We start from the raw sequence: 13,234 nt of genomic DNA, 5'->3' as shown, positions 1-13,234 counted from the left end.
ACAGAAAAGGTTCAAGTAAAGCACAGTAATTTTTTCCTTTGAAACATTAGGGAGTAAGTTGTTGATGTGGTCCATTGTCCTCCATTTTTAATGTGAATTTTCTACAAATAAAAATTGGTCCCTGGGACAACATTTTGAGAAAATCATATGGGATTTTCTCAAAAATTTCATCATTGAATTTATTAAATATATCTAAAATAATGTTTAATTGTACTTGCAACAGACATGAGTAAAAATACAATAAATTAATATATTGATACAAAAATTGATAGGTAGTACAAAATACGTTATACCATTTTATAGGTACTCAATAATTATTTGTTCATCAAATGAATGAATGAACCAATGAAAAACATCTACATATTTTATTTCATAACATTTTAGTTCAGGCATTTTAATCTAGATGCAATGTCCCTGATGTCCTAATAATAATAGCACAGGATTCATTATTATTTTTTAAGAAAATATTTTTTATTGATTTCAGAGAGGAAGGGGGAGGGAGAGAGAGATAGAAATGATGAGAGGGAATCATTGATAGGCTGCCTCCTGCATGGCCCACACTGAGGATCGAGCCTGCAACCTGGGCATATGCCCTTGACTGGGATCGAACCCAGGACTCTTTAGTCCACAGGCTGATGATCTATCCACTGAGACAAAACAGCTCAGGCTATTTTTTTAGTTATTTTTATAACAAAATGTGAGAATGATGGTGTGTTGTCTTACTTTAATAATAATAATAAAACATTTGTTGTTTCTACAATTTTATTAGTTTACATAATCATTGGCATGAACAAGAGAGTAAATGCTAAATACTATGTTGCTGAAGCTTGAAGTCCATGAATTTATTAAAAATCATACAGGCTTAAATTTAACTCACTAGCAACTCATTTGCCATTGACAAAGGTGTTATTTGAAGATATAGTTAAATGTTCTGCATATCCAAAGTATCTTAATTTTGCTTGTAGATGATTAAATATGTTTATGTCATTTATTTTCCATTTGCAGGTATAATTCAATTTTTTATTTTCTATTTTCTTTCCTAAAACAATTCAATAGTAATGAAATATTTGCAGTTCCTAATATGCAAATTAGAATTTTTAGTTAAGGCTATATAATTGTTTAAGTGATCTAAGTAATTGAATAGACTAGAAGTGCTGTATCTCATATGATCATCTCATTGATTATAATAGCAAACCTGTATTTCATAAAGCAAACAGTTACTTTCATTCGTTAACTTGGTTGGTAATGTGGGCATTTGGGTATTATTATTCTCAGTGAGAACTGTAATGACAGTTGTGACATTTCCTGTTGCTGAAATAGTAGAATTTAATTACTTAATAATATCTGCAATTTTGAGTTTCTATTAGGCTCAAAGCAGGATTTTAAGTCATGCTCCCATAGAGCTGGCTTCTTGAAGAAATCTCTATAATTTTGGTTGCTTCTATCAAGTTGATAACAATGTATGGTAGGATTCACCAATCTAGGCATGTCTAGGTGCCTCTTCTGGACATGCCTGGTTTAGGTGGAGTTCCTTTCTTGTAAAACTGTGTATCAACATTGATACCATGAAGAGAAAGAAGAATGAACAAATATGATGTAAAACAACAAAAAATGATTAACTAGTAGTGGAGCTCTAATCTGTTCTTCACTGAGTATAGCTCCTCATATTGTCTAAAGGAGTTTTTGTGCTGATCATGGGTATAGTCCATTAAAAGATAAATTATTTCAAAGAAGTAATGATGTTTCTTTAAAACACCTCCAGTGCCTTCATGATCATTGTGACAGTTCAATGATGCCTCAAGGCAATACTCCATATTTGCTCATTTCCTTTCTTGCATGCCTGTTTGCAGCTGTTATGCCAAGAAGGGTATATCTAATGTCCCCTTAAAAATAACTGAGGAAAATCCATCATTATAGTATTTACCATGTTTCATAGTAATTTGCTTTGTCTACAGCAAATGCATGAATTTTTTCTGGATGGTCTTAAATGGTATTTTATTTTGCAATTGTGGAATGTCTTTTTCTAAGGATGATGCAGGCAGTATGTGTACTCATCTTGGTAACTCCAGTCGGTACTGATCTAGAATAGTCTGCTACCTTTCTGGGGTTGTTGGCAGCAATGCATTCCCCTGGAATGGCATCACTTTTCTTGTTCTTGAGCAATGCTTCTTGAATATTCTGCAACTTCAAGATATCTTTCACTAGAGTTTTATAGACATGCCGTGTACCCCTTAGGCATAGCAGTTAATAGTATGGGTTCTGGAGCCATAAATCCCCAGCTTTGAAACCTAGCTCTGCCACTCAGTGCCTATACAATTTAGGGCAAGTTGCCTATTCTCTGTCAAAAACAGCAACAGTATCCTACCTCCTACTACCTGTTGTGAAGTTTGAATGACGAATATGTTAAAAGACTTTGAACAATTCCTGGCACATAGTAACTACTAAATACTAGGTAATAAGTTCTAAATACTATTAAATAAATATCAAATGTTATTTGTATTAAGTACCCTGGTACCAAGCAAAATACTTTCCCTCTCTAAGCACAGTGCAGTTAGGATTGAGACTGCACAATGAACCCTTCCTTATCTCCTCTTGTTCCTAATTCACATTCCAACTTGTATAGGATGTTTTAAATCAAGTTTAAAGGTCATCTTGTGAGTAAACCATGTCTGACTCTCACCAGCATCAGTGAAATGGATTAGGGTCAATTAATATGCATCTCTCTATCTTGACCACAGGATAACTCTTGCATGTCTTCTAATCTTAGCAAGCCATCCTGAGGCCTGGAAGTAATACTTGGTGCAAATAACTCCTAATAGTTGTCTGTGTAACCCTCCCACCCATGTCAGGCTTCTAATTCCAAGGGCTTATAGAGGGGTGAGTAGTTTAAAATACAAAGACTTTAAATAGAGGAAACAAGAATTCATTTATTATCACTACAAAATATCTAAACTTTGTGGTAAGTAACTGAATAATACTCATGAAATGGACTGTCTCTGGGAACAACAGTTCCTAATCTGTTTGGAGATGCAACAACTTTTGTTATGTTTTGTATCAAGGAATTCTATTATCCCATGTTTATTTCAAAAATTTTAAGGTGAATCCAAATTAATTTAGTTTTAAGAATTTTATAATACCTTTTGGGGTATCACAACCTGGGTATCACATAATGGACTTTGGGACTCACTGGCCAGTTTGTAACTCCCTATTCACACTTGTCAAAAAAACGAACAAAAAAAGGAACCAACTGTGCTAGCATCCACAGATTTCATTCACTTCTAGACCCCGCGAGAGATATTACATAGCAACTCTAAATAAAAAGGACACACTTCTGAGGATGGAAGTAGAGAAAAAGAATGAGACTAAATATTGATACTTTTTTATAGTCAGAGAACTCATTGTCATTACAAGTCATGAGAATTCTTGTTTAGAGTTGTTACTGAACAGGCTGTTGGAGACTGAATGCCTGGAGGGAGAGGGAAGAAAATAAGGAATTGGTGGTTGAAAAATGAGTGGGGCTAGCATGACCGACCGGGTACTAAGACCCCTCAGTTCAGGGATGAACAAAAGCAGTTCTCTCTCTGCCTTCATAAATCTCAGCTGACCTGTTCAAGCCAAATTCTCCAACTGGAGCAGAGCAGAGGTCAGCTTGACATAAACTGACAGACTGGAGGCCCCTGCAGATTTATGTAGGTTTGGGAAGATTCTGTTTTTGGTTCTTTCCTCCTTTTTTTTCCCAAACTCCCATCAGAATGCCATAGGGAGTACTGGATATGTCCCAGGAGCCAGGCAGGAAACAACTGGCCTTAATATGACAAAATTAAATTCAGGTTTATTAACTAGTGATCTGAATTTACATCCGAATGTTGCTACTCTGGTTGTGTCTGTGTGGGTTGAACACATGTAACTGATATATTTCTTCTGCTATTTCACAGCACTAACCAAATAATGGGTTCACTGTTCTTATTGAATTTTTAGCTAAGGTGAATGGTACATTAGTTCAATTTGTTAATGTAATAAATACTTACTGTGATAGTGTGTGTGTGTGTGTGTGTGTGTGTGTGTGTGTGTGTGTGTGTGTGTGAAAAGAAACCATCAAAGGCTGATCCTTTAAATATCTTCCACTCTGTGAAGGGAGGTGAAGCTTGTACATTGGCAACTCTGACATAAGCCTGAATGCTATAAAATTTCAACTGGACCATGAAGATGTAGAGAGGAAGGAGAGTACATGCAATGTAGATGGAGGAAGCTGTATATGACAAGGCACACAGGCAATTAAGTCCATACGTTTATGGGAACTATGTCATTCATTCATTCATCCCATAAATATTTGTAAAGTGCCTACTGTATGACAAACACTGTTTTAGACCCTAGAGATCCAGTGCTAAGCAAAGAAAAATCTTTGTTCGCATGAGGTTTACATTCTGAGAGGTAAGGGACAGACATTAAACAAATCAATTAGATAATTTCAGATAGTGTAGCTTTTATGAAGAAAACAACACAGAGTAATATAGGGCATGAGTGGGCAGGGAGGAGTTTACTTTGGCTGCAGAATAAGGTCTATGATAGGATTGTGGAATTGAAAACTAGAAAGGTCTGTATTGGGGAGTCCATGAAAAATCTTGAATGTTAGTCCTGGAATGTTCATCCCTGAACTGAGGGGTCATTTCTAGAAAATACTAATTACTTTCATTCTTTTTTTTTTGTGAGCCCCCCCCCCCCCCCCGTTACCCCCCACCCCTCCACCCCCACCCCTAGTGCTCACACGGTACCTGTGAGCCCCCCGTTTTCCCCCAACTCCCCAACCCCCTCCCCCTAGTGCTCACACGGTACCTGTGAGCCCCCCCCAGCACCGCCCCCCCCCGCCCCCCCCCCCCCCCCCCCGACACACAGCCAGACACACATCGCCGCCCTCACACGTGCTGTGTGACTCAGCCAGGACCCTCCCCACTTGGGAAAGCCTGGCTGCTGGGCCCCCGCAGCTCCCCGGCCGGACCCCATTCCGCCACCCGCTCAGACCCGGGACCTTACTTTAATTCTTGACTTAGCGAGATCTGGTGCTCACTTTTCTGACCAATGATGTTTTCCACACCATGTATAGAGGCACACTTGCATTCATGCTTGGCAGCTAAGTGGACCTGGTCATTCTATTTTTGGGCACTATTACATCTTGAGTCATTTAACTTTATTCAGCTTTTAAGGACCCAGGAGGCTAATCTTGACAAGCTCATCCAGGAGATTTTAAAGATTTTTTTTAGTTGCTCATAGAATATTTTCAAATCACATTTAAGTTAGTTTATTATTTTTCCTGGGTTTCACTAACATTACTTCTCATCGAAGTCTATCCACACAGGAATCTACAAAGTTTAACCATTTTCTGGAGGATTTTTTTTTTTTTGTAAAAATGACAAAATAGAATTGTAAATAAATACGTATGTAATCTCTTTATATCTATAACTAAAAAAGAAAAGTAAAAAATGGACCTATCTCTAGTGGTATCATTTTACATGCAATACAAATAAAGAATATTTTAGTTCCCATGGAGAATTTTTAAAGAAAGTTTTAAGTATGTATGCTGCAGTAGAAACACTTATTTGAATCAATAATATTTTTCTTGATAACCCCAAAAACTATTAATTAAATACTATTAGCCTGCTGTAGCTCTAAAGATCTACTAGTATACTTCTCTTACACTATCTTATCATTCATACAGCTTGTAGGATAACTATCTGGAATATATCTTATAAGAACATAGTTTTCACAAATTGCTGGGGGGTGGGAGTAGCTGGGGGGAGATCAACGGGGGAAAAGGAGACATAATGTAATACTTTAAACAATAAAGAATTTAAATTAAAAGAAAAGAAATTGGAGAGTTTAAAAAAAAAAAAAGAAAAATAAAGTGAATGACAGCAGAGAAATAGGCAATATTGAGATCATTCCCTGATAAGGTATTAGGAGGGAAAGGTCTGAGAATGGAGGAGTGTGACTGGATTATGGATCATATTAAGGAAGAAAGAGAAAAACATGAAAAAATAAGAAAATGGGATGGGAGAACATTGTTCTGGTGGCCAATAGCGACACATCACCCCATGAAATCAAGCCACAGTAACATACTTGTTAATTTTGCCAGTTTTACAGAAACTTCACTTATAAAATTGAACACTAAAGCATAATAGGGAAAAAAAGCTATCATGGTTTTTAATAAAATTATAGAGTGCACTTTTAAAAAGGAATAAACAAGGTTAATTTTAAGGTTGCAAGGGTAGATTGAATGCAACCTCCAAATTACTGTGCTGAGTTATTACCCTTCTTAATTTCTTTCAGAATATTTTTTTAAAGACTTCATGGATGGTGAGAGATGTAGCACATCAGAGTTTACAGTGACCAAAGCCTAGGGACTGTTTGCCAGGGAAGCAGTAAAGAGACAGATAAAAAGAGAAGACAGGAGTCGTATATGTAATAGTCAGCTTGCTGCCACAACAAAATATTGTGGACTGGGTGATTTAAACAACAGAAATTTATTTTCTCATAGTTCTGGAGGCCAGAAGTCCAAGATCAAGGTTCAAGACGATTTGGTTTCTGGTGAGAGTTCTCTTCCTGGCTGCCTTCTTATTATGTCCTCACATGGCCTCTCCTTGGTGCATGTGCAGGGAAGGAGGGAGAGGAGAAGGGGGAGAGAAACAGAGTGTGCCAGCTCTCTGGTGTCTCTTCTTGTAAGAACACTAATCCTATTGGATCAGGGAATCCGCCTTATGACTTCCTTTAACCTTAATTACTTCATTAGAGACCCCCTTCTCCAAATACAGCCATACTGGGAATTACGGTTTCAATATATGAACTGTAGGGGCCACAAACATTTAGTTCATAAAATATTTAAAAAAAGGAAAAAAATTCTAACTGAAGCAGAAATTAGTAAAGTTTTACTACAACTGAACAGTAAATTCTTGAGCTTCCTGGCACAGAAGGCAAAAAGAGAAATGTAATAGGTAGTGTGAATGTAAGTCTGTGGTAATCTCTTGGACATCTTAAGCCTTATTTTCTCTTATTGTGTGTTTCTGTTTGTTAAGGTAGTTTCAGACATTGACCAGTAAGGATGGGGATCAGGGAGGGATGGATTTTGGGGGCTAGAAAGTCTGTTGTACTTCATCTCACATTCCGTAGATTTTTTTTTTTTCTACATAGATGGTTGACTTCAAATATTGCTTTGATTTCTTGATGCCTGGGTGGAAGATGACAGGAAGTACATGTTCTGGACTGGATCTGGGTTTATAGCCACTAGAATGAAAGATTGGGCTCTTTGAACTGTCAATGCATATACAGGTTTTTTTATTTGTTTGCTTGTTTGTTTGTTTTTTAAAGTGGAAAAGTCACAGATCCTGCAAGCAGATTGTTTCAAATCTCGGGGGGAATTATAAACCCTATTGCTGGTTCAAGTTAATAATATACTTTTTAACAAAAGTGCTAAGGATCACTTATGTGAATGCTTTTGTATTTTGTATAAATTTAAGATGATTTTATCCTGAAAATAACCAATATCTATGGGATAATTTGAGGTGGCTTATTGGTCACAAACTATGTTTGGCATTTTACGTTAGTTGCTCTAGGTTGGTCAATATAATGTATATAGTGGAAATGATCAGAACATGATTTGAATGATGACTGCATAAATAATTAATATTTAGTTCTTAAATTACTTGTGCCATTTTCAATTCTTTTAATCCTCACCTGAGGATATGTTTATTGATTTTTAGAAAGAGAGGAAGGGAGAGAGAGAGAGAGAAGAGAGATCAATTGTTTGCCTCCTGTATGCACCCAAACTCGGGGTTAACTTGCAAAATCTAGGTTTGTGCCCTGATTGGGAATCAAACCTGTTACCTTTTGGTTCAGGGGATGATGCTCCAACAAACTGAGCCACCCAGCAGCCAGGGCTTGTTTCTTTAAAAATTTAAATTATGTCATATTGTCTTTAATTAAGTACAAAGACCCTAACAATCATGTCACCTAGAGATCATTTCACCCGCTGCTCTGTTTGGCTGTCAGTCTCTTGTCTCTCCTTCAGCAGTGGTGAGCTGGATCCCTTTTCCTCTGGGAAGAGAAATGAATGGTTCGTTGCCTTTGCCAATAACAAAGATGTTGTCTTTTGTATGAACTCATTGAAAGAACCAGGATGTCTCTCTTTGTTAGTGATCACACCAATTCTTTCCAGGTTAGTACCTCAGGTAACCACATACAGGTTCCCTGTGAAATCAGTATCCTTTACATTTTCCAAGTCAATCTGAATGGCGTCATTCACCTTGCTGAGGGGATCAGGGTAGCAGTTGGTGTGAGCATCACAGGTTGCCAGATGAGGGATTCCCCTTGTGTCTTTAAAGATCCTTCTCACTTTGCACAACTTGTACTTGCCCTCATCAGGTGTAATACGATGGAAAGCAAAGCAATCTTTGGTGTCATAGAAGAGACTGAAATTCTCTTCGGTCTTGTCAATGCTGTTATCTGTTAAACCAACCGGGTAGGCTATATCATTTGCACCCTGCCATCAACCTTCATGAACTGCTGCAGACAGATCTTTACCTCATCTCCTGTCAGAGCATATATAACTCTGTTTAGAAAACAATGAAAGGGAGACATTCTCTTAGATTGTGGGGACTGGTAGGTGGACGAGAAGCAAACACACTGGTCAGTTTAATCAGCATCCAATACTTTGGAGCTGCTACACACTTCAAATGTTTGTTGGGACTGGGAGCCACAGCTGTACTAGCCACAAAAAGAAAATTTTTGCCCTAGCCAGTTTGGCTCAGTAGATAGAGCATCGGCCTGTGGACTGAAGGGTCCCTGGTTCAATTCTGGTCAAGGGCACATGCCTGGGTTGCAGGCTCGATCCCCAGTGGGGGTGTGTGTAGGAGGCAGCCAACCAATGATTTTCTCTCATCATTGATGTTTCTCTTTCTCTCCTCTCTTCCTCTCTGAAATCAGTAAAATATATTTTTTTAAAAAGACAATTTTCAATTCTTTTCAGCTTGTTTAAACTTTGTGTTCTTAAATCTACTTTGCTTCCTCAAAATAGTAGAAAGGGAAAAAAACAATTCCCAAGGTCCTTTCCAAATGGCAAATTCAAGATCAGTGTATAAAAGTAAAACTGGTAAAACTAGTACAATGTAAACATACATGTTTTATTCCTTCATTCATCCTTTTGCTCGTTTATAATTTGACCAATTTTTTAAAATATATATTTTTTTATTGATTTCAGAGAGGAAGGGAGAGGGAGAGGGAGGGAGGGAGAGAGAGAGAGAGAGAAAGAGAGAGAGAGAGAGAGAGAGAGAGAGAGAGAGAGAGAGAGAGAAACATCAATGATCAGAGAGAATCATTGATTGGCTGCCTACTGCATGCCCCCCACCGGGGATCGAGCCCGCAACCCAGGCATGTGTCCTTGACTGGAATCGAACCTGGGACCTTTCAATCCGCAGGCCCACACTCTATCCACTGAGCCAAACCAGCTAGGGCTGACCAATTTTTATTGAGTACCTTGTCCATACCAGAGTATTGTTAGGCTCCAGATAAAATCTGGTCTCTTGGAGCTTCCATGCCATTAAAATGCAGGGCTGTGTGATTTGGCTGCCACCGTGCAGATATGCACAAGGTTACTGGGAAACTCGTGGGGGGCCATCTTTTCTAGATGAGAAACTTTGGATTGGTTTCTGGAGAAAGTGGCCCTGGAGTTGAACTATGAATAGGAGCAGGTCATGGAAAGGGCAGGGAATTCCAGAGGTGGCATTATCTGTAGGGGAACAGCTGGTTCTAAGGCAAAGCAGCGAAAATAAGTGATGACTTAGAGCACGACACGTGGCACAGTGGAGCACAGGGTGACAGTGTGAGGCAAGGGGGAAGGCTCTGATAGAACTTTGCATGTTATACTAATTTGGCACCTTCTCCTAAAAGCTCTCCTGAAATCTTTGAGGGATTTTAACCATTGGGGGAATCAGATCTGTTTTTTGAATGACAGTACCATTAGGAAGGAGTATGGCAAATGACTTGAGGGTGGGGTGCAAAAATCCCAGTCTGGGATCCAGTTAGAAACTGTTGCAGTAATCCAGGCAAGAAGTGATGAAGTCCCGAACTAGACAGTTAACTATTTCCCAAAGACATAAAAACAAATCTCTTACACAATATTGGGCCAGATGCTTTAAACAGTTATTTAGAGGAAAGCAGATAATATCTGCTGGCAGTCAGAGCTAATTAATTTCTTTCTTTCTCATTAACCGCCCCCCCCCCCAAACCTGTCAATGCAATTTCGAAGCTATATGATATTTAGAACTCTCTAAGAAAGAACAACAAATAAGCAGATATAAGTCATCCATGCTTACAAATAGTCTACTTTTCAGGCAATCCTCTGCAGATTAATCAGAACCAAACTCATACATTTTAATCATAACATGTTCTGTTATCTGCCAACGTATTTTCAAGTCTATGCAGGTATGACCATATGCCACGATGGACAAATGAACTGGGAAGATCAAAGCTATTTGATCTGGTTCTGTGATTTATAATTTCCAAATCAACATGAAGAGAAAATAGCAGGCATCAAACATTCATCTATGCTTGTACCAGGTCATACACTGTAATTCTATCCAAGTGCAAGTTTCCATGGTAAACAGGGCAAGTCTTGCCAACACTTCACAGGTTTCCAAAAAGCGGCTATGTCCCTCTTGGGAGGACTTTGTAACTGGAAAAGAAAATCTTCACAGATGAAATGTCCAGCAAAATAAAGTCACAGACTGTATTTCTACAGCAGGCCTCTTGCCAGATGTCTCATCAACAAGTATGGCGCTGGCAGTGACCCGTCCTATGGTAGAGGTGGTAGAATGCTCCCGCCAAATCTTGTTTTCATTTGCTCACAGCTTCCTAGAAAAAAAAAAAATCTTATTTGAGTTGAAATTTTCCACGTTTCATCCTAGTCCAAAGGTGACTTAAATTTTTTTTTTTTAAATTGAATTGAAGTAAATTGAAATTTGTAAAGTTTATAGTCATTTGGGGAGCTTTGAGTACACAAAAATCTCACTGGGTAACACCAAAAAAATTACATTTTCCTTTTCCTTGTGACTTTTGGAAGACTAACTCCTTTTGGCTGTTTCTTTCAAAAGGATTTAACCCTAAGTTACAGGGACAGAAAACCAACTTTTTTTTTTTCTTCAATTTACTTAAACAGATTTTTGTCCATGAAGAACTAATAAAATAAGACTTTACCTATTAAATCCACTAATATTTTTTTAATTTAAAATATTCTTGCATATATCTATGACAGAAAAATATTTTAAATTAATTAGTTTAATTCAATTAAATCCAACAAATCTAACTACCAGGTAGTAAGGTGCTAAGTGAATGCTCAGTGTTTGAGGTGTATAAAGCTGTATAAAGCAGCTCCTATCTTCAAGGAATATATTATTTGGTAGTGAAGATGAGAATAATAAAATGGCTATAATGTAAGTCAGAATACAATAAGTGTTACAGCAGAGGTATAAGCAAAGTCATGTGGGACCACAGAATTGGGAGAAATTAATGTTGATTGGAGGCTAAGAATAGTTTATCCTGGGTTTTGAAAGTCAGAGAGTGTCAAAGATCAGTGAGTTGGGAAGGACATTTCAGACAAGGGTCTAGTGTGAGCACAGACTCTGATGTTAGAAATGGGACTAATCAGGGCTGTGGCCAGGTAGCTCAGTTGGTTAGAGCATTGAGCATATGCAGCAAGGTTGTGGGTTTCATCCCCAGGCAGGACACATAAGAAGCAATCAATGAATACATAAATAAATGGAACCACAAATCAATTTCTCTCTCCCCCCTCCCATTCCTTTCTCTCTCTAAAATCAACAAATACATATTTAAAAAAAGAAATAAGACTAGTCAGAGTGGTTGAAGTGTTGTATATGACAGAAGAAGGAGAACGTAAAGTTAAGAAAAGTTGAAAAGTTAGTCTTAGAGTTTCTCAATGGGTATCCTATCGGTATGTTGGGGTGGATGGTTCTTCGGTGTCTTAGGGACCAGTGTATCCCTGGTCCTAGTCTTCTAAAAGCCACTATTGCTCTGTGTTGTTTTGATCCTTGAGAAGAACTCCCCCAAATTTTCCAAACACCCCGTAGGTGTCACCTTTGTAGAAAATGCCTGAGGGAGCCTTGGATACTGAGTTTGGGGGCAGTCCTTTATTTTGTAGGTGATGAGGTCTGGCTTCTGAGCAGACCAAGGGCATGATCTGAGTTGGGGTGCAGGACAATAATTTCTGGAGATTGAATCAAAGGAGAGAAAAATTGAGAAGTAGGGTAAGCAATTCAGTCTATTGCAATAGCAGGCAAGAGTCAATGTGGACTTGAACTGAACAATTTCATCACTGTCATGTCTGAAAACATTTTAATAGATTTTTTTTTTAGTTATTCCTTGTGTCTCTGAAACTCCATAGTACTGCATTGCAGAACTTTTTGTGCTGTAGCTGCTTTCCTGTTTTTTTTCCTTTCCTCAAATTAATATCATATGGTAAATTCAGTATTACAAAAACAGGATTTTTAGAGGGTGATCATAATACCCTTTCTAATTATAGAATAAACACATGGGGGATGGAAAGCTCTATTTAAAAAACAAAACAAAACGAATGATGTTTCTCTGTTTCATTTAGATAGTGTTTGGGTTCCATCACTTCTTGAATTTTTTTTTCTTTTTTCTTTTTATAAAAGAAAGCTCTGTTGACAGTAGATTGAATAGTTTTGAATCCCAGATGTCAGTGTGGTGGAAACTCAAAGTGAATAGGCAGATGGAGTTTGTCAGAAGCACCAGTCATTGCCAAAACAGAAGATGGTGCCCAGGGCAAGATAGGCACGGAGGTAGCATGGCCCCTGTGATGGCTCCAGACGGTGGTGAAGGGCAGAGAGTGGCCCTCAGCACCATTCTGTAGGTATCAAGGGTGTCCTGATTCCCAATAGCAGCTGTGATCGCACCTCGTCATGTGTCCCTCTTTCCCAGCTGCTGCAATATTGTTGCCTTCTGGTTTCCCAGAGGAACTTTGGAAGGGACTATACTGACAGATCAACCACAGATATGTTATGCTTAAATTTTCCCTAAAAAAACCCTCTTCAGGAAACTTTCAGGTGGTTTTTCATTTGAAACAAAATGGGATTTCAAGAACATTATTTAGCAGCTGAAAACTTGTACCACATCTATGCAGAGGCCCAAGAACTTGAGATCACAAATTTGA

At 38.2% G+C, this 13,234-nt stretch overlaps 1 pseudogene; it reads right to left on the bottom strand.

Moving 5' to 3' along the window:
* Positions 1-8,013: 8,013 nt before the first annotated feature.
* LOC118673283 overlaps positions 8,014-13,234 on the bottom strand; it is a 91,799-nt pseudogene continuing 86,578 nt past the window's right edge.

Source organism: Myotis myotis, unplaced genomic scaffold (genome assembly GCF_014108235.1).
Source record: "Myotis myotis isolate mMyoMyo1 unplaced genomic scaffold, mMyoMyo1.p scaffold_m19_p_18, whole genome shotgun sequence".
Lineage (NCBI taxonomy): Eukaryota > Metazoa > Chordata > Mammalia > Chiroptera > Vespertilionidae > Myotis > Myotis myotis.
Note: the sequence above shows the minus strand (reverse complement) of the source record. Positions and strands in the feature narration are given on the sequence as shown.